Source organism: Corythoichthys intestinalis, chromosome 2 (genome assembly GCF_030265065.1).
Source record: "Corythoichthys intestinalis isolate RoL2023-P3 chromosome 2, ASM3026506v1, whole genome shotgun sequence".
NCBI lineage: Eukaryota > Metazoa > Chordata > Actinopteri > Syngnathiformes > Syngnathidae > Corythoichthys > Corythoichthys intestinalis.
In genome coordinates this window covers 45107394-45128370 of record NC_080396.1, presented here as the reverse complement: position 1 = coordinate 45128370, position 20977 = coordinate 45107394, and the positions used below count along the sequence as shown (strand labels likewise).

The window sequence follows — 20977 nt, the reverse complement described above, 5'->3', positions numbered from 1 at the left end:
AGGCGACAAAACTTTTGTCTTGCCAAAATTTGACCTTTATGTCTTCATTAAATGGTAAACCTTTTTTCAGTGAAACAAATATATTTTTGTACATTCAACATCATTTGGGAGGGTCTTAGCTTTTATAAGAGCCATTTCGGAAACCAATTGAATAATTAAAAGTCAGGTTATTGTGGTTTCTACCAAATGGATAAGCGACAAGACTTTTGTCAGGGACTGTACAAGCTGATCGAAACGCTAGTGTGGGTAGTGTGGCCTTTGAGGGCAAGTCCTCCGAAACACACAAGAGAGTGTTGGTTATAAAAGGCTAATCAGCGCTGGCATAAGTGTCCTCTTGCCGTAGAAAACAGTTGCTATCCGTCCTTTAAAAATCATTATTATGAAGCGGTATATAATGTCAGATGAAGCCCTCTTTATCTATTAAGTCTGAAGAGGCTGGCAGCAAGGTTTTTTGGTACCAGTGTAGCAGCCGAGAGCCATGTCATCGTAAAATTTGGATATGCGTTCTTTTAAAATATGTCTATCCATGGTTAGACATAAATGGTTCTTCTGTAGCGGTAGCAAGGGTAGAAAACAAGTCTGCAAGTGCCTAAAATCAACTAGTTTTCGCACTTTTTATTGTTCTTATTTATCGAGGCACTTTTAAGGATGCACTTTCAACTCGTACAATGACAATAAAGACCGGGACCAGGACCAGATCAGACCAATACAGAGACTTTGGTGCTATCACTAAACAAGGATAAACCTGGAGAAACATAAGCGTGCGTGCTGATTCCCACAGGAACTTAAGAGTGTTGTCAATTTGTCATACTGGAACACTAGTCGTTAAGAGACTTTGAATGCACGTGGCAACGTCACAATGGCATGACAGGCCAAGGAGCGAAATGCAATGTCATCTTTTTATTTGTAATTAGAAAACATTCAGCTAATTTGTCAAAATAATAAAAAGGTATCAGTAAAAAAAATAGATAAATAATAAATTAGTAAAAGCCGCAGGGTTTAAACGGAGAGAAAAAAGTAGTGGCTTATAGTCTAAAAAAGCTTCACATTGGCTGTGAACAATTTTTGAAAAAATATATTTGGCCCAGTGGCTGTATGTACCGTAAGAATAGCAGGCCTATGTAAAAATCAAGCTGCTTAAATTCCGGTGTGAAATTCCCACAGTCAATAATTTGAGTGGGGAGCCATGTCCTTTGCTAGTGTGGGTTTCATTGTCTGTTAGTGCATAGCCAACAGAAGAATCGGGAAATTAAAAAAAAAAAAAAAAAAAGTTTTGGGAGACAATTATTTTATTATTTATTATTATATTATATTATAATTAATAAGCGGCATGGAAAATGAATGAATGAATGAATTATTTTATTTTATTTTACAGCAAGATTTTGCACCTGTCCACAAAGCCAAAAGTACCATTTATTTATTCATGTCATGTTCCACGCCGGTTGTCCTCACGGGAGTCACGGGGCTGCCTAACTTATGGCCAGGAGGCCAGGTAACCCCTTAACTCATTGGCTGCTACTGATGTTGATAGGTGTCCAATCCATTTGAAGTGGGAGGGCTGCCCTCTCAGTTCAAACGGATTGGATGCCTACTAGTGACAAGCAATTTAAATTCACAAGAGAAGGTTGAAAAGAACCACATGATTGGATGTCTACCAATGAGTTAACTGGCTGTCAGCCAATCCCAGGGACATATAGACAAATAATCTTTGACATTCAATGTCAAACCTACGGAGAAGTTGGAGTGACCTACCATGCATGTATTCAATAATATACAAAAACTTTAAACAGCAACTATTCTAATAATTTGAATCGTCATTTTCTTTACATTTTTTCAACCCCTTGATCACAAGCTACTTTAGTACTTAGTAAACACCATCTTCTGGTTGCTTTCTTTAGAAATATTAAACCTAAAAATAAATAAATAAAAAAACGAAAAACAGTCAATGCATCTTAGATTCAGCCCTTATGGCACCATAAAGCATGATATTCAGCAGCTGACTAATTGGCCATTTATATGGTGATGCTGTGAGAACAAGAAGAAACAACTGTGTTGCGGAATGGCCTAGCTTTTACATGGTGACAGTGAAAACGGACGTCGAAGAGGCAAACTTTTGGTTCCGGCCTCCAAAGTGGAACAATTCAATTGCGGACTTGCTCCGCAACGATATATTACCAGCATTCCCAAGGGCCCGCAGTCCTTTTTCAATATGACCGGCATCACAAATATAGGGCAGAAGAAGTAGTGGGGTGAGAAAGAGAGAAAAGTAGGTGTTGGTGAAGTTGTGCGGCAGCGCTGTGCTGAGTGGCTAAATGTCCCCCGCCATTTTGCTATGTTAACAAAAAGTCTCCACTGAAAGAGCCATCCGTCACATCTGTGTGTTTTTATACACCTTGCCGTCTACTCGAAGGAAGAACCGGAAAGAGGGGCGTCGAACGAGCCACAAGAATCGCCCGTTCATTCCATTACCAAAAAAGTGCAGATTGGTAACACATATAAATGGAACGCCCTCGCTCCGATGCGTCAGCACGAGAGGCGTGCAAAATTTCCGATTCTTAGATTATTCGTGATTCGGCCGTGTAAGATTCGAGAACGATTCATAAACATCCAAATTCCGATTATTTAATTATACCAGGTAAAGCGGAACTAAAACACAGCGCGGTCTTCGGGACGCCATGAGGAACGGACCGAGAGTAAATATCATGTTCATCTCATGCTGCTGGATTAAAAAAAACAATAATACCTGACTGCGGCCAACAACCGCTACAAACAACGCCCAGTTACTAGTTGCTACAAACGTACGGCCACATAATGCTACGGTGGAAATCACATACAGTGGGGAGAACAAGTATTTGATACACTGCCAATGGATTGGCAGTGTATCAAATACTTGTTCTCCCCACTGTACATATATATGGCCGAAAACACAGACAAGACTGAAAAAGCAGTTTCGGCTCTTGCACTCCTCTTTAAAAGAAACTGTTGTATTTTAAGCCAAAACAACTGTTGTGTTTGATAGAACAATACGTCTATATGTTGCCATAGCAGATTCATGGCGCATGAAGCCCCCGAACTATTTTTTGTCCGTTTTACCCTGAAACAACAAAGGTAATTCGTTATATTTATTATTCAAAATGTCTGTCCTTTTTAGCTTAGAATCATTAATTGATGTCTCATATTTCGTTTAAAAAAAAAAAAAAAAAAACTTTTGAAAATTATTCACTCACATATTTTAAACTTTTAAACAAATTATGTCACAATGAAAAAAATGGCGTCTGTAAAAAAGCCACGGATATCTACCTCATAACTATCGCTTAATTGTATTTTTTTTTTTGTTACTGTCGCATTTTCTCCGATGTGTTAGATGATAAATAATCGATCCAAACAAAGAAAAATTGAAAAAAAAAGGTTTAAAAGTGAATATATATGAAAAAGAAAATCTCGACCACTCCTTGATGTCTGCGATTTCTGCATCGCGACCCTTGTTATATTACCATGTTTCACCCATAAAATCCAGCTGTGGTCATTCACATCGGTGTCTTGACACTCCATGATACATGCTACATGGAGTTTTTGGATCGGAACAAGGTAAGTACGAGACAATATCTCGTTAAGTCCTTGCATCTGTAATTCTGCTCTCGCGTGTCCTCACCTCCAGATAGGGTTTTGTTGTTTAAAAAACATTTTATTTAAAAATGCCCTCCTGTTCAAAATTTTTCTTCCCCCGGAAAATTGAGGTTTTAAGCTTTCCAATGATGTATCAGACGTGCATATTGGACAATTTTGAAAGTTGGTCAAATTGGGGGTCTCAGAGCGGAACTTCAAGTCACCTGAGTGTTTTCCGCCATATATAGAACTAGATGCCAATGACGGACGACAGCGGCGTTAGAATATGTATGGAGAACTAGATGCGGAATGACAGACTTGCCGGCGCTAGTAAACAGCCACCATCTTAAAGCATTAGACTTCTCTGGAAGGCTCTCTTGTAGCGAACCTAATAAACTTTTTATCTAAAATACTCCTAAATCAGCAAAATCTTGAATATATCTTTAAATGATGAAACAGTTTTAAAACTTTCACATGTCGAAAGTAGACAGAAAGGAAATTATGGAATAACGGGATCAATTTTATTTACTGTTTTGAACTGTTAACTTGATACTGAAATAGTAGTTTGGTTTAGCCTTAGAAGATTTTTAAGCAACTTTGGAACTAATGTACGAAACGTTAAAAGCGCGAACGGGGGGCATCAATAATTGATTTATAATCGAATCGTAGCCTCTGAATTGTAATCGTAATCTAATCGTTAAGTGCCCAAAGATTCCCACCTCTAGTCGGCACTCACACACATCACTTTAGGCATGCGCAGTCGCTTCTACTAAACATTCAAAATAGCAAACATTAAAGGTGCGTGAAATTTCCGATTCTTAGATTATTCGCGATTCGGCCCGTGAAGATTTGAGAACGATTCACGGACACCAATATTCCGATTATTTAAGTATGCCGAGTAAAGCGGAACTAAAACACAGTCATTACGGTCCTCGGGACTCAATGAGGAACGTACCGAGAGTACACATCCACAACTCATGCCGCTAGATACAAAACATGCATACAGGCATGGCTGACCTAACCAACCAACCTCTCCGTGAGATCAGACCTGCTCCAATAAATTTAGAGCAGATGTGTGGAATTATTTTGGATTCTACAAGAAAATTTTCTTCTAGAAAACAGGGGATTTCGAAGAATGTTGAAAGCAAGCCGAGGTAGGTCATCCCATCCGGACGCTGTTTCACTGACACGGCAGTCCCAGTTCTCTACAAGCAGACGAAAGTAGAAATCATGTCATCGCTATCCAATGTAGACAGAGTCGCCGTTACGTGTGATGCGTGGATATCTGTAGCTACCGAATTATTTGTTACAGTAACAGCCCATTTCATAACCGATGAGTGGGAGCTGAAAGCACACGTTCTTCAAAAAACAGCAATGAACAAGGTTGCTAACATGGTTGAGCTGCTAAGCGGTGCTGTTAATGGAACATCGCAAAAAAAGACGTTTCTGTTGTTACAGACAACGCAGCTATTATGGTTGTTGCTGCCCAGCTGAGTAACTTTAGCCAATTGACATGCTACGCCCACACACTGAACGGGGTTTTTTCATCTGCAGGAGTCAATGCACAGCACACAAGAACATGGAATTTTCTCAGTAGCTAAACATACGTGACCTGTCTTGCATTTTGTTGAGGTTCGGATGCAAAAGGACTAGAGTTTTTGTTGTTGTTGTTTTTTTTTTTTTATTGTTTGTACCACAGGGTCACCCGTTAATGTTTACATTTTCATGTTTACACAACTTAAAGCAGAAAAGTACTTTTTTGAGCCAATTGTATTGAAGCAGTACTACACATTTTCTTTCATTTATATCCGAGTTCACTTTTAGTTGTATGAAAATATATTTCTGCAAAATGTTCCATGGGGGTTGTGCATCAAAAATCGATTTATAATTGAATCGTAGCCTCTGAATCGTAATCAAATGGTGAGGTCCCCCAAGATTCCCACCTCTAGCAAACGTGGCAGAATATCGGCATTATTTTATCGTTTTTATGATATTTTTAATTCAAATACATTTAATGTTCGCATTTCTGTGCCTTTTGGAGCGAAAGAAAAAAAAAAAAACCTCTGGACGCCATTGCTTGGAGTGGGCGGGTACGTTATCTTCCGGGCTGAGGAGGTTTTCGTCAAGAAAGTGCATCATTGGCTGTGCCTTTGTAAAACTGCACTGCACCCGAGGGCCTGGCATGAATACTACATCGTTTTCACAAGGATTTGCGACATCTTTTAATGGAGACGGAATTATGTCAATGAGAACATGAAATGTGTTGTATTCTCGGAGTGTCACCATGTAAAAGGTCTATCAGTATTTGTACTGACGAAAACCCTATTCCCAGTGAAGTACTGGATAGTAGTTAGGGGTTGGTGATGATGACGTGCGCCCAGTGCAGTAAATAAATAGTAAATAAATAAAATAGTTTATTTTGCTGGCGTCTTGTAACTTAGCTCAAAAGCACTTCTTCCAAATAAAAGTAGCAAACCAAAAACCTCAAATACGTATTCACAACCAAACAAACAAAATGAGTACATTCCTTTCCTGCACGCTACACTAAGCCACAGTCGAAAACTGTTTGCCCTCCTTACTACCAACCCCTGTGACATGATTAGCTGTCATTTTAAGCGTACCGGGGCTGACTCCAGGTCAGTGGACAAACACGACTTACAGCCCCTAGTGGCAAGGAGTAAAATAACAAATACCAATACAAATCAGGAATATGGCTCTTACAGTATTGTTTCAACATACTACTGAGCAATCTTCCATTTGAGGAATCACAATCCGATAATTTTGACATCACAATGTGGCTAAATTTTCAATGGTGAAAAGAATTTGTGTAATTTATGTAATTTTCCATTCAATGCAATGCAATTATAAAATAACTTTCATTTTCATGTACGCTACATATAGAATTTTTAACAGCAGCATTCAGTATGACACAGAAGTCTTTAAAATGGCTAAATTTACTGTTCTGTATTGCAACTTACATCAAGCACAAACTGTGCTTAAAATGGCCATGCTCAGTGATTCGGAAAATATTGCTGTTATCGACCCCAAGATGCACAGCTGACAAACTGAAACGTTAACAAGCTGACGCCTACATCTGTGTTAACGCACATAAATCACTACTCTGTCGTTGTGTTTGAGACTGAAGAAAACACTACGAGCATCAAGCGTGTACCGCGAGCAATGGCAAGTGAGTAAGTGGCAGTGACAGATTGTCCGCAACATTCCCTAAATGATCTTGAAGCCAAGGGGATAGGCTCACGCAAGGAATGTGTAACATTTCACTATCGCTGTTCTCTGTTGCAGAGACCACAAATAATAGCCAGTGTTCATGATTGGCTCAATAAAAAGGGAGCAAACAGTTTAGTACCAGAGGTGGGAGTGAGTCATTGAGGATCCAGTCATAAGAAAGTTTCAAGTTTTAACCTTCAGGTTTCAAGAAAGTAACAAGTTCTTGTGACAAAAATCAAGCAAGTACACCACCCTGAGTTTTGATTAAAAAGTGCCCATTGTGACTCAGCAATTAATAAAAATGTATTCTCTTTTTAACCGCATATTAAAAACTACATTTATTTTTTTTCACCTTATCAGTGTTGGTAAAATGTTGCTATGCGTGATACAAATATAATTGTTTATGCATTTCTTCCATGTGGGCTTGACTATAACGGCGTGCCACTTTCTGGTCTTCCAAGGTCCAATTTCTTAAAAGCTAGCAATAATGTAAAAAGGATAAGGCTACAGTGCTACAGTCCCTATGCAAACCTACGTCCTTGCTTTCAATAACACCAGCAAGTTCATCCAAATAATGAGAGCAAAAAAAAAAAAAAAACATTTATTCATGGAGAAAAGAGGGTTTAGTCAAGTAAATTTCTGAATATAAATATATCATGCCGCACTTGAATGAACATATTATACAGTATACATATATATTTTATACTGTAGTATATATATTATATCTATACAGGTAGTCTCTGGGTTACGACATACCCGACTTATGTGTTTTCGACTTTACGACGCCAAAGTCTCATCCGCCATTTTGTTTCCAGTCGTTTTTTTTTTCTAATAATCAGGGTTTCACCTACATATTAATTATGCAAAAACGATGTTTTAAAAAAAAAAAAATTAAGGCCGTTTCAAACTAGCGGCAGCCACTTTGAAGGGTTCTGCAGCAACCTATTCATTGTGGACTGTAATGTCTGTAGCTCTGCGAAGCCCCCTTAAGAGACGATCGGAGGAGGAGCTGTGACGTAGAGGGAAGCGAGATAGCGGTCGCTTGTTATTATTTTTCTTTATTATAGTTGCCACAATTAAGTGGGTAAGCCAATACAGACTCCTCTCCTTCTTCCCCCCATCCGGGGCATTACAGTATTTTCGATCAGACTTTTCGGCGAAAGTAAGCAGTGGACGCCCGTCTTGGACGGAACGGCAAGTTTGAATGAAATTGCGCTGAGAGGCGGGGAGAGCGCCGCCACGCTAATATCGACAACGCGTTCAATAGCAGAGGAGCAGGCGTACTTATTATATCTGCTACTAGGCTGTTTCGGCGGACGGATATACTGGACTGTCTCAGAAAATTAGAATACACAATATTCTAATTTTCTGAGACAGTCCTGTATATTGTTCTATGTAAAGGACGTCAGCCAAGGTCGGCCCCCCACATTTTTACCACGCCAAATCTGGTCCCCTTTGCAAAAAGTTTGGACACCCCTGCTTTAAATGGTGGATTAATGTACAGGACTGTCTCAGAAAATTAGAATATTGTGTATTCTAATTTTCTGAGACAGTCCAGTACGCAATCATGGCTGACGTAACCTTCATAAATGCACTCTTTTATCCAAGTTTCGCCGGTTCAGGGACACTCGAAAAATGACTCTCATACTTCTCCTTGTTGAGCTAATTGGTACTAGAGCTGAAACGAATACTCGAGCAACTCGAGTAACTCGAGTTTAAAAACTGATCCGAAAAATTTTATTCACCTCGAGGTATCGTTTAATTTTGCCAGCTCTAAGCATCACGTTTTGCCCGGACTACTTTTAATGCGGAACAACAGGCTGACGTCATGTGCGTAGACGAAGAAGCAATAAAAAAAATACCTTACTGCAGCCAACAGCCGTTACAATCTGCGCCGACGTTGCTGAAAACTACGCCCGCATGTTGCTACGTTGTAGAAGCCTAGCAAGTAGCGTCTGATGCGTGTCATAGATATCACATGTACGTAGAACTAGATGCGAAATGACCGACTCGGCGGCGTTAATAAAAGAGCCGCCATCTTAAAGCAGTACACTTCTCGGCGCTCATAAATAAGATTAACGTTACTTTCACTCGCTCACGTAACGTTATCCCTGCGGAGGGCTAGGTTTCTATTCATTATGACCACTGTCGATGCGTGGCTAACGCTTACATACAGGCTTTATTTAATCTGTAAAAACAGCGCTGTAGAGTGATTAGGGTGTAAAATAAAAACATAATAATGCTAACTGTCAATTTTAGCTCAGTAGTCATTGCTGGATAAAACACCAAGTAGCACTGGTGCCTAATGTGCTCCAATACAGCACAGCATTTATTTTGAACACTGCAAAAACTCAAAATCCTATCAGGACTTACTTAAAAATAGCTTGACACAAGTGGAAATTCAGTTGAAACACGTAGGAAAAACACCTAACTTTTAAGTCATGTGTGTTATCAAGTGTAACGACATTTTTAGGTAAGAAATATATATATATATATAGATATATATTTTTTTTTTATAAGATCTAAAAGTTTTTGGAGTGAAAGCAGTGAATTAGTCTATTTTTTAACTCACATTTAAGATACAATTGTTGGCTGTTTTCAACAATGTACATCGAAAATAAAGACAATGATTGACTGAAAATGGTTCAATATTACATGAAATGTCTTGTTTTCGCATCTATGTGTATAATTGCTCTTTACCTATAAAAATATATGTTTTATCCGATTACTCGATTAATCGATAGAATTTTCAGTCGATTACTCGATTATTAAAAATATTCGATAGCTGCAGCCCTAATTGGTACCTCAATGTGCGTTTGTGTGGAAATGTAGTTCACGAACAACAACAACAAAATATTCACCTTCTCACCGAAACTAGTAAATCTCTTCACACGACAATTAGAATTTCCCCCTACTCCTTGAAATGGATCCATTACAAGGGCGTAGGTTTGGTAGGGACGATATAACAGCATAGCCACCATGTACACTTTTTGGGGGGCGGACATTACCGTAGTAAGACCCAACAGATTGGGTGGACGTGGGTCAGGGCTACATTTCTCACCACCAATTTGAACCTAATTAATTGATAGGCTAAATGATCAATGCAAAAATAAATGTATTGACGTAACTCTCACACTGCAAATTTAGAACGTTTTAATACGATGATTTTTCTGAAATCTATTTGAATAATTTTGTCCATCTTGTTTTGAGTGTTAAAGACTAGTTAACAGATTAATGGGTCAGATTATTCAATTTACTTTAGGTAAATATTACCATTTGTTCTTATTAAGCCCATACATCTAAAGGTTGATCATTTTTCACCAAAATCAAGGGGGGAAATGCTTTCAAATAATGTTTTGAACATTATCACTTGTTGAAATAAGAACATTCCTGACGAAAAAAAAAAGCTTTTTTTTTTTTTGCTTAAAATAAGTGTGTTAAAAAAATAGCTATCTGAAAATAATCTTATTTCAAGAAATCCGAGTAAAATGTACATAAAGCACTGGCGGATAATTTCACTTATTTCTAGTAGATTGAAAACAAGGGAATTTAGTCAACTGCCAATCAAACGTGCGTTTGAGGGGGGAAAAATGGTGTCAGTGTAAGTCTGAACATAAGGAAAGTAATTCACTTAATAATGCGTAGAGTAAATTCTATCCTTACAAAATATGAGAAGACAATCTAAATGACCGCTAAAACTGAAGTCATTATATAATGCAAAAAGGTTGCTTAAAATTTGGTGGGGACAATTTGAGCATCCTGAAAGTTCCTAGTGTTATGTCCCTAACGTCCCTATGCAAACCTACGCCATTGGTCCATTAACAGAAAAAAGTCGTATTATTACATAGGGTAATGTAACTGTAATCAGCTACGCATTTTACGAACATGAACTGTAGCTGAGAGCTACGACATTAGCCTGGCTCATGAAATATTTCAAATAGATCTTTGTTATGGTTCTTTTTGGGAAACAAAATGTGAAAAAATAAAAAATGTCAGGATATGACGCAATTTTGCCGTGGCACGACATGGTGAGGCAGTCCGACTCCGATGTAGCCCACCACCGCAGCTTCAAAAAATCCTAGGGGAAACACTGATAATGTTGACTTTTGTTTCGTAATGCATGTGTTTATTTTGGCACAGGAAGCATAGAGCAGGTAGTACTTCCACACACGAGCATGTACACACAAAGAAGAACGTATTTGCACACACGAAGAAGTCGCGCAGCCGAGTGAGAGACAGATCATAGATTACAGTTGCAAGCCTGTGCTCACATTTGTTGCTTGTGAAGCATCCACAGAGGCAACACCTGTATATACCACCTTTTGTACTGTTTATTGTGCGTTTCCAATATTGGTCAAATACTTGGGGCAAGTTTATGTGACTATTTTTGATAATGTGCAATGGTAACTGCTACATGCTAATTGCGTGTGGGTTGTTATTGCTGTATCCGCAGCTAGTTATGAACGCAAATTTGAATTGCTGTTATTGAAGATTAAACTGATTTAATTTCAATTTTTATTTTAGTTTCATTCTGTAAGTGTTGATGTCATGAGCAGCTGAATAAAGTCAGCAAACCACACGGACGTATGACATAATTTTGGAGCTTAGCACACTGTTTAGCTAGAACTTAGTTCTAACGTCTTGGTGAGGACAGTACAATGACAAATAATACCTGCTTTTGGATAGTTAATTTTGGGGGGTACTTAGGGGTACTTAAAGGGTTAATTCCAATTCACGCAGATGTTCGTGTTACGTCGCCAGCATAGATACGGAACTCGTTCGTAACCCGGGGACTACCTGTATATAATATATATCTATATAATATATAACACCATTTACCACTGTATATATGTGTATTTTTTTTTATCTGTGCTGGTTATCTACAAGGTCACGCAGAATGGTGGATCTGAATGCTTTTTGCTGTGCAAAACACACGGGACTCCTTCTGTGTTTATTTATATTCTAAAGTTTACTGAAAATGCAAAAGGGAAGGGAGACTAAGTTAACCCTTAGATGCACAAGTTACCGGACCCTACACTCTTCCATAAGTGGGTAAAAAATGACCCATATTAGAACCAATGTGTTTTTATGCCATTTTGGTGAAGAATAATCACTTGTATAATAATTAGTATGATATTTAGGGACACACAAGAATGATTTCATGCTTGAAATATCTTTATGATTCAATTAACATTTTTTTTTTTTTTTAATTAAAAAAACAGCAATAGACTTCATCCTTCCTTGTAGTTTATCATCAATGATGAAGAGCTCCCATGCATCTTTTTGGTGAGACAGCGGTGCTAAGCCCTTGTGGAGGCACTGACCGATTTTTGTGGATATTGTGGCTTTGTGTTCTGCTCTGGGTGGGTGGTAATTCTCTCTAGTAAGAAGAGCCCCACCAACTCATTCTGTTGGCCATGATTTGGACACTTTCTTCTTCAGAGGACACATAAGTGGAATCTTATGAGTCAGATTGATCCTGTTCAGTTGGATTTCCAGGTGGACAACTGCCACTGCCACCTGGACAATAGTCTGGGTCCCCATCATTAGAAATTTCGGACACTTGAGTCCAACCCCGTCACTGCCTCGCCATCATCCAACATCTGTAGGACCATTTCAGCTGTAAATCTAGCACTAACCCGATTTTTTCGTGTCGCTGAAAAGTGGACCATTTTCAAATTCGATACACGTCACTTTCGTATGTGGTTAAAATCCCATCCGGGCCACATTTTTGCAGAATGTAGTTGCAGTCCAAACTGTCAAGTCCCCCAAATTGGAATTCATGCAGCAATTAACATCAGCAAAGAGCGAGAGAGACAGGGTACTACGGTAGCGGTGCAGCTGTGCATTAGCGTTAGCGCCTAGCCTAAATGCGGCTTTTGGGGAAGGAGCAGGCTTGACAACAGTCATAAAAAAATAAAATGGGCTGAGAATAAGCCTGACAATGCTCGGTTTTCTCTCTGCTCCAATGCTCCTGCGCGGCCAGTTTGCTCACCGCATCTCGGACTGCGAATTAGAGCGCATGTGTGATACTTGAACAGGCTCAATGGACAAAGGCAGTCTGAACGGGTACGCCAAAAAAACAGATATCAAACAGAAAATCGTAATTGTGCATTAGACCTGCGGTATGAAGCCTTAGTTAGCTAGCTAGTTATGAAGTAGGCTAATTTGTTGATGAATAATAATAAAGAGTCAAGAAAGACACACACACAAAATTCTATGTGGACATAATACTTAAGATACACGTATCAGCTATTGCTGTGTAAAATAATCTTCTTAAGGGATGTCACTTTTTACATACCTAGTCTGTGTGGTCCACGGTAAATTTATTCCTGACAGCCAAAGTTGATAAGAATGAAAGAATCCCATTGGATTCCATAGAAAATGCATGTGGGTCATTTTTGACCCACTTGTAGAAGCTTAGGGTAGTAATACAAAAATGTAAATTTCTTCAAATGTATAAAAAGTTAATCAAAAATTTGAATGGCATTATATCAAAAACATGTTTTTTGAGGAATACCTGGAATATGAATTGATAACAATTCTTCATTCTAGAAACATTTCAAGAAAACAACCTCACCGGGTCATTTTTGACATCTAAGGGTTAAAAATGATAAATATCGATTGTAAATCCTGACTTTTTGCCCCAGGTTTAAATAATGAAGACCTCAGAATTGTTCTATTTTGATGTTCCTCTATACACACCTAAATCAACTTAATTATTTCATTTTAATGGCAAATGCTCTCACTTTAGTTTTACTTTTTGTTTGCAGAGATGTACATTAAAAGGACTATACAGGATTTTTAGACTTAATTTTGAATAATTTTCTGCTCCATCCATGCTCCACCAATGCGCTGATGAGTACACAGAGCTCTGACATTTTAACTGAGACTGCCCAAAAAGCCCTTTTTCTTACCTTCGATAGAGAGTATTCGGGTCAACCACACTGAGCGGACATGCACCTTTGCGGTTCCCTGCGGCAGCAGCAGTGTTTCTCCTAGCCTCTGCCTCTGCTTGGCAAAACACTTTTCTAATCCACTTAAGACTTGCTACTAATTGACTGATTTGATGGGCCAAACCCTCATTGCTTTTTTTGTGCTCATATCAGCATGCACGCCTTGCACAAGCTTAGCACAGGCTGTAACGACGTTTTTGTAATTGTTTCATTACTTTTGGTTAGTGAGTGTGGTTTAGGAACTTTGTTAATACACTATGATAAAAAAAAAAGCCTTATCATTGACAGTGTTGTTAATAACGGCGTTAGAATATAACGGCATTACTAACGGCGTTATTTTTTTCAGTAGTGAGTAATCTAATTAATTACTTTTCTCATCTTGGCAACGCCGTTAACGTTACTGAGGCGGGAAAGACGTGCGTTACTATGCGTTACTAAGTTGGTTGAATAAAAAAAGTCTGAGAGAGACGGACTCACGGAGACGAGAGAGCAGAGCAGGAGTGGGGAAGATGCCGTTGCAAACGCGATGCTAGGTGGCTCCAATAATACCTGACTGTAGCCAATAGCCTACAAACTACGCCCACGGTAGATATCACATATTATAGAATTAGATGTGTTAGTAAACAGCCGCCATCTTAAAGCAGTAGACCTCTCAGGAAGGCTTTGTTGTAGAGATCCTTCCTATCGAACCTAAGTAACTTTTTTTTTTTTTTTTTTTAAATCTAAAATGCTCCTAAATCGGCAAAATCTTGACTTAAATCTATCTTTAAATGATGAAACAGTTTTAAAACTTACACATGTTGAAAGTAGACAGAAGGGAACTAATGCAATAACGGGAGCAATTTTAACAACTTTAACGGTTGATTCACAACTTCAAATGACTTCTACACATAGCAAAGGTTACTATCTAGTTATCGCAATACCCTTGTGTCTAGTTAAGTGGAGGGTAAAGAATTGGGCTAAGGCCAATTGTCCCAAATACCCTTTAATCTTCACATTGTGTGACCTGTTTTTTTTTTGTTGTTTTGTTTTTGTTTTTTTAAGAAAAAAAAAACATGAAAATTATCACTAGTTACTTTGCCAAGTAACTAATTACTCTTACATTCCGGTAACGGAGTTACTACCGCAATTTTTTTTTTTTTAAAGTAAAATTAACAACACTGATTCATTGAACATCCACATGGTCACATTTCTGCATTATTATTCCAAACATCATTTAAGAACTGAAATACCCACACCCAATCAATAAAATCCATCATTGGGCATTTACCTATACCGAGACTAAAAGCTTATGAAAAGGTGCATTTTCATCCCAATATTTAATTCAATGTATTATGTTAGAAAATTCCAAATAAATTATTTTGACGGGTCAGGGTGAATCAGAGCATTAAGGTCTCTGCCAAGTGTTATGCCATCATCTATTGTAGTGGCGGATTGAGCGGTCACCCAGATCACCAAGTTAATAGGGGCATGTGAGAGTGTCCTCGCTTCAGCCCGCCCCCCTCCACCACCAGCTTCATGGTGGTTCATTTGTCCTATAAGGCCCTATCAAGTGGTTTTGAAGCCCAAGAGCTCAACATTGTTGAAAATTTTTGGCTATTTGTTTAAGATTATTACATGAAGGTGTTTGTGTTAGAATAGAAACAAAATGCAACAAGTGCTATAAGGATAATTTGTTCTGCATTTTTGTTTAGAAATAATAGCGCTCCCACAATGTTTGGCTTTAAATAGTTTCCACAGTGTGGATAATATTCTTCACAGGATGAAATCCTACCCTTGCAAGCAAGATGGTACTAATGCGCGAGTGATTCACAAGTACATGCAAGTGCATGCGTTTGCATTACAAGTGCATGCAAGTGCACGTGTTTGCAGTACAAATACATGCAAGTGCACGTGTTTGTAGTACAAGTACATGCAAGTGCATGTGTTTGCAGTACAAGTACATGCTAGTACACACATTTTAGTATTAGTACACGCTAGGACAAGTTGTAGTACAAGTAGTCTAGGTTCATATCGCAGGTCTTAATGCACATATCCGATTTTGGCGTGCCCGTTCAGACTACATTTGTCCATTGAGCCCGTTCAAGTATTACGCATGCGCAGACGCATCAAAACAAATGACTACACATGCTGTCATCCGTCATTCCAGGGAGATCATATTTTGATTTCCAAAAAGAGGACACAAATAACAAACATAAATAATCGCCGTTTAGGCTCATATTCAAAGTTTATAGGGATTGATAGCATGCACGCACTGTCCGTGCATCACACACACACACACACACACACATACAGGCAGTTTGCTCTGACTCTCGGCCGTGTAAGCAATCTTGAAACATTGCTCATATAGAGCAGAGAGAAAACTGAGCATTCTCAGGCTTATACTCAACCCATTTTTATTTTTTTTATGACTGTTGTCAAGTCCGACTCTTCCCCAAAAGCCATGTTCAAAGCAAGCTAGGCGCTAACACACAGGTCCACCGCTACCGGAGCACCCTGTCTCTCTCGCTCTTTGATGACGTAATTGCTGCATGAATTCCTATTTGGTAGACTTGACAGTTCAGACCGCCACGACATTCTAGAAAAATGTGGCCCAAATCTGATTTAAACCACATACGAGAGCGACCCTGATCGGATTTGAAATGGTCCACCTCTATGCAACTTGTCCCGTTCAGACCGTCAAGTTAATGCCTCACTCGAGTCACAAAAACACGAAAAAATCGGATTCGTGCATTAAGACCTGAAGTATGAACCTAGCCGTGTAGTCATCTGTTACAACCGCATCCGTTTGCAACACAGCAGCAAATTTAGCATTTTAGTTTACTGAGGCAGAAACACTCACCTTTGGAATTTTAATACACTTTGCACAAGCATGAAATTTTCATTTCTTAGACTAAGTACCGATAACTGCATCTGTGTACGAAAGCATCAAAGTTGTCAACACAAGAGCAACCCAGCATGGCAGTTCTTCACTCAGAATACGATTTCAACAAAAGCAAGAGCATGCATAATGACAAAGAAGATGATGACAGCAGTCCAAATATGAAAGCAGAAGTGACCCAACAGTTAACCATCAAAATAAAAGGAGTGGACATGACGGTACAAGTTCATTTAAAAACCTATCTGCAGGGTTTGGCATACAATTTAACATAGTTTCCTAATTGCTTGTCTCACCCCACTGCTCGTGTGTGTTTGATGAAGATTGCAGGTGAATACGGTGAGATTTGTCTGGCAATAATGGGCCAATTTGTCTCTCAGAAAGAAAAGTTCTTGTCCTAATCGAGCCTGATTTGAATGGCTAGATTATAGCGTGCTTCCCAGAGGTAATGCCTTTTTGATTAATGACAGGAGCAGAACTAGTTCGCTCCGCTTTGTGTTGGTGTAAGCCTGAACTTGCTTTTATGTTTCATTAATCTTACTCAGATGTCTATGGGCACCTATGGTAGAATCTCCTGTTTCATCAACAACATCGTGTCTGAAGTCTTAAAAAAAAAATGTGTTCGCAGTAGGAGAGAGAGTACACTTTTTCACCTTCTTACAATTCTTTCAGCTGAGACGGCAACGCTTCGCTTCGCTTCTGCAACGTTGCTCATCAATGAGGCCAATAAGGTTCAGGAATAAATGAGAGATGTAGCTTGAGGTTCTCAGGCTGCAACTGGTCGTTTTTGCATATCATAGGAAAACACATTTTTTTGACATATTTGCCTTACTGCAATCAATATTTTGCATACACATGTACTGGTTGTTAAATAACACCTCCCATCATATGATTTGAATGATTGAATTACAAGTGGTAAACTCTTCAGACTGACTCAGAGCTAGTCATGTTATACTTGTGAATTGGTGCCATTTGATTAGCCCTATATTGATTGAAACCGGGTATAAAATGTATGGAAACACACAAAAACGGGATTAACACCACCCAACCTAATAAGCAAATTCTTCTCGCATAAATTCACTTCAAACATGCGCATCTTTCTGTGCATGTTCCGGTTTCTTTGGCTGTCTGTAACAGCAATGAATTCCCAAAAGAAGAAGAGAAAGCTGTGACCAACAAGAAAATTTCACACCCCACTATCTTAAAGAAGTTAGTATTTTAAAGTAAATGGATGGACTGACGAGCCTGTCACCCTGTCTGCAGTATTGGAACAGAGGAGCATAAGCGAGCCTTTTATTTTGCGAGCTGTCTGGTGGCTTGTGCCTTTCATTGCAGCGTGGAGAGCCATGCAATATAACCTTGCGGGATGAATATATTCCAATGAACTGGATACTTTATGTGAATAGATTTTTGTGGCTCAACATATAGGAACATGTCGGCTTAGGAAAGAGTCTGAAGGTAGTGTATTAGATTGATCAGGGTTTCATTACATACAGTTAAAACGCCCGTAACTTTTCAGAATTCAAAATGTGTTAGTCTTTGAGTTTTAGTTGACTAAATCTCATAAAAATTTTGTCAGGTTTTCATGGACAGTTACTCAAAATGTTTCGTCTGTAAAATTCAAAAGTTTAAGACAAACAATAAATAAGGGTTTCCAACAATTCCAAATGAACATAGACAGATGAGCTGTATTGTAGGGTCTATAAGGACTCACCAACTTCGTGATGATAATAAACACTCAGCAGGAAAAACAGTACATTATTTTCATTCCAACCTAGAAGCCACAAACTATATGGGGAAAAAAGTTGTCAGAGTTTATGAGGACGCTTACGCCACGCTTAAGTTGATGCTAATGCTATGGCAAACGCCAATGCTGTACTAACACTACGAGTTACATTTAGTGTATGATGATCACTCAGTACAGACCTTTAATAGCTAAAGCCACATTGCATATTCTGTCTTGTCAAGAAAAGAAAACAAATCTTACCATGTGTTTCCAAACAAGCAAGATGGAGCACAGCCTATCATGAAACGCATCCTAAACCAGGTGAGGAGAGTGAGGGATGCAGAGGCGCAGCACATCTCACATAAGTGACACAACACAAACACTGCTATGATGCAAGATGACGTACTCCAGTCCACGTGCAATAAGATATCACGCTGACTCACACATTGTGAACATATGACAGAAACTATGTCGCATTTTCGTCTCGTTGTCCGACAAAAACTGGCATGTCTCGTTATGTTCTAGTCTCCCAAGCGTTTTTATTGTCATCGTCTTGAAAAAAATTGGTCATCGTCGAAATATTTTTGTTATCAACATTGTTGACGGAAACAACACTGATCCCATTTAAACAGAACAATTGATTATACTAGTGTTTTTTTTTTTTTTTATTACATTGAACATTATTAATCTAACAGTAGAGGAATGACTTGCCTAAGATGCTGTGACCAATTGAAGAAACACAAATATATAGCGTAATATTTGGACTATAAGCCACACCGAACTATAAGGCACACCCACCAAATGTAACAAGAAACTTTTTATTTATGTAATTTGTTTTTCACATATAAAACACAGTGGACTATAAACCACAGATGTTCGTATTGTATTACAGGATATTTACACTACAAACACCTCATTAGCCTGCAAAAAAAAGCACAAATAAGGCACACTGCGCTATAAACTGCTGGGTTCAAAGCAAGTGAAAAAAATTCAACTTATAGCCTGAAAGTTACGGTATATTATATAAGCATTTATTAATGCTCATGAAACTGTCATAAATATGACGGTCTTATGACAAACTAACATACAAATACTGTACAACATCTGAGCAATATGCAGTGACCCGCGAAAAAAATGAATAAAGAAATGTCACTACGCTAAACTTGGTATATCTAACATTGTAACCACAAGAAAAGAACCTACAAATGAAATGCCTAAATAATTGTGACTGAAGTGCAGTACATGTAATAAATGTGCAAAAATATTATACAACAGTAGCAGTGAAAAAATAAGGCACAAGAGGATTAATCAATAACATTGCACCTAGCCAATGACGAAAAGAATGACTACAGCAGGGTGTGCTGGTGTTCTACAGCCTGCTGGCAGCAGTCATAAAAGAGCTATTGAAGCGTTCCTTTCTAACACTGTGGGTGTAAACAGTCTGCTGCTGAAGAAGCTGCTTAGTGACCCCACTGTCGTGCAGGGGGTTGAGTGGTGTTGTCCATAATGGATGTCAGCAAGCTACAACATAGAATATGGCAGAGCCACCACAGAGTGCTAAAAAGTCATGAGAAGAGCCCTGCCCAGACCTCAGTCTTCACAGCAAGTACTGGTGACTCTGAGCCTTCGTCGATTGGTGTGATTGTTATCAGTCCAGTGTATATTATTGTTCAGGAGGATACCCAGGAAGTTGTAGCTCTCTAGTACCTCTATGTCCAAGGTCTGGATATTTACAGAAGTGAAATGAGATGCTTTCTTCTGGAAGTCAATCTTTATTGCTAACCTCACTGTATTCCATTTCGTTCCCCACAGATACACATCAAACAACAGCGAAGTCGTCCATGATCCACACAGACAGGTGTCAGCCCACCCCAGTTCAGTCAATCTTCACCCTCAGTAGTGAGAGACCGAATGGTACCGAAACCACTGAAGAAGTCAAAGAACATGGCCCTTACTGCACTCCCAGTGTTCTCAAGGTGATACAGTGAGCTGTTGTTCACCCTAATTCCTGGCCAATGGACAAATTGCTTCTCTCCTGCTCTCCGGTCTCTCCTCCTTCTCCGTAACTCCGTGGGGAACACCAGTCATTCCACGTGGTGAAGGGGTTTGTGGCTCATGGCCAACAGCTGCTCCTGATTGTTAACAATGGAGCAGTGGGTGAATGGGTCTCCCGGAGCCACATTGAAACGTATAAAAACAAGCAAGAGGCTTATTATCAACATAACAAGATGAACATCCATGGCTGCTTGCTTGAAGGGTCGATCGAAGATCAAAGAAAGAACAACAAACGACTGCAGTATATACCTCTTTTTACAACTTATGAATGCTGCAAAAGTACAGAACTGCTGTAATTAGCTGCTACTTGGGGCGGAACCATAAAAAGATAGAGACAAAGAAAAGACTTTCCAATAGGAAAAAAAATGTCATTATAGATATTTTTTGTCAATGAATGTTTATTAATGTCAATTAATGTTTATTAATTGATTATTTTTGTATTTGCTAATTGTTAATTATTGAACAATGTCAAATAAGAAACATTTGTGCAAGGTCACACAAGAGAGAGTGACATACTTCTTGGATACT

At 38.8% G+C, this 20977-nt stretch overlaps 1 protein-coding gene across 3 annotated transcripts in view; it reads right to left on the bottom strand.

Annotated features, from left to right (window-relative positions):
* The window catches only part of pudp (pseudouridine 5'-phosphatase), a 50059-nt gene that overhangs the window by 8474 nt on the left and 20608 nt on the right, over positions 1–20977 (bottom strand). The gene's annotated exons all lie outside the window — the stretch shown is intronic.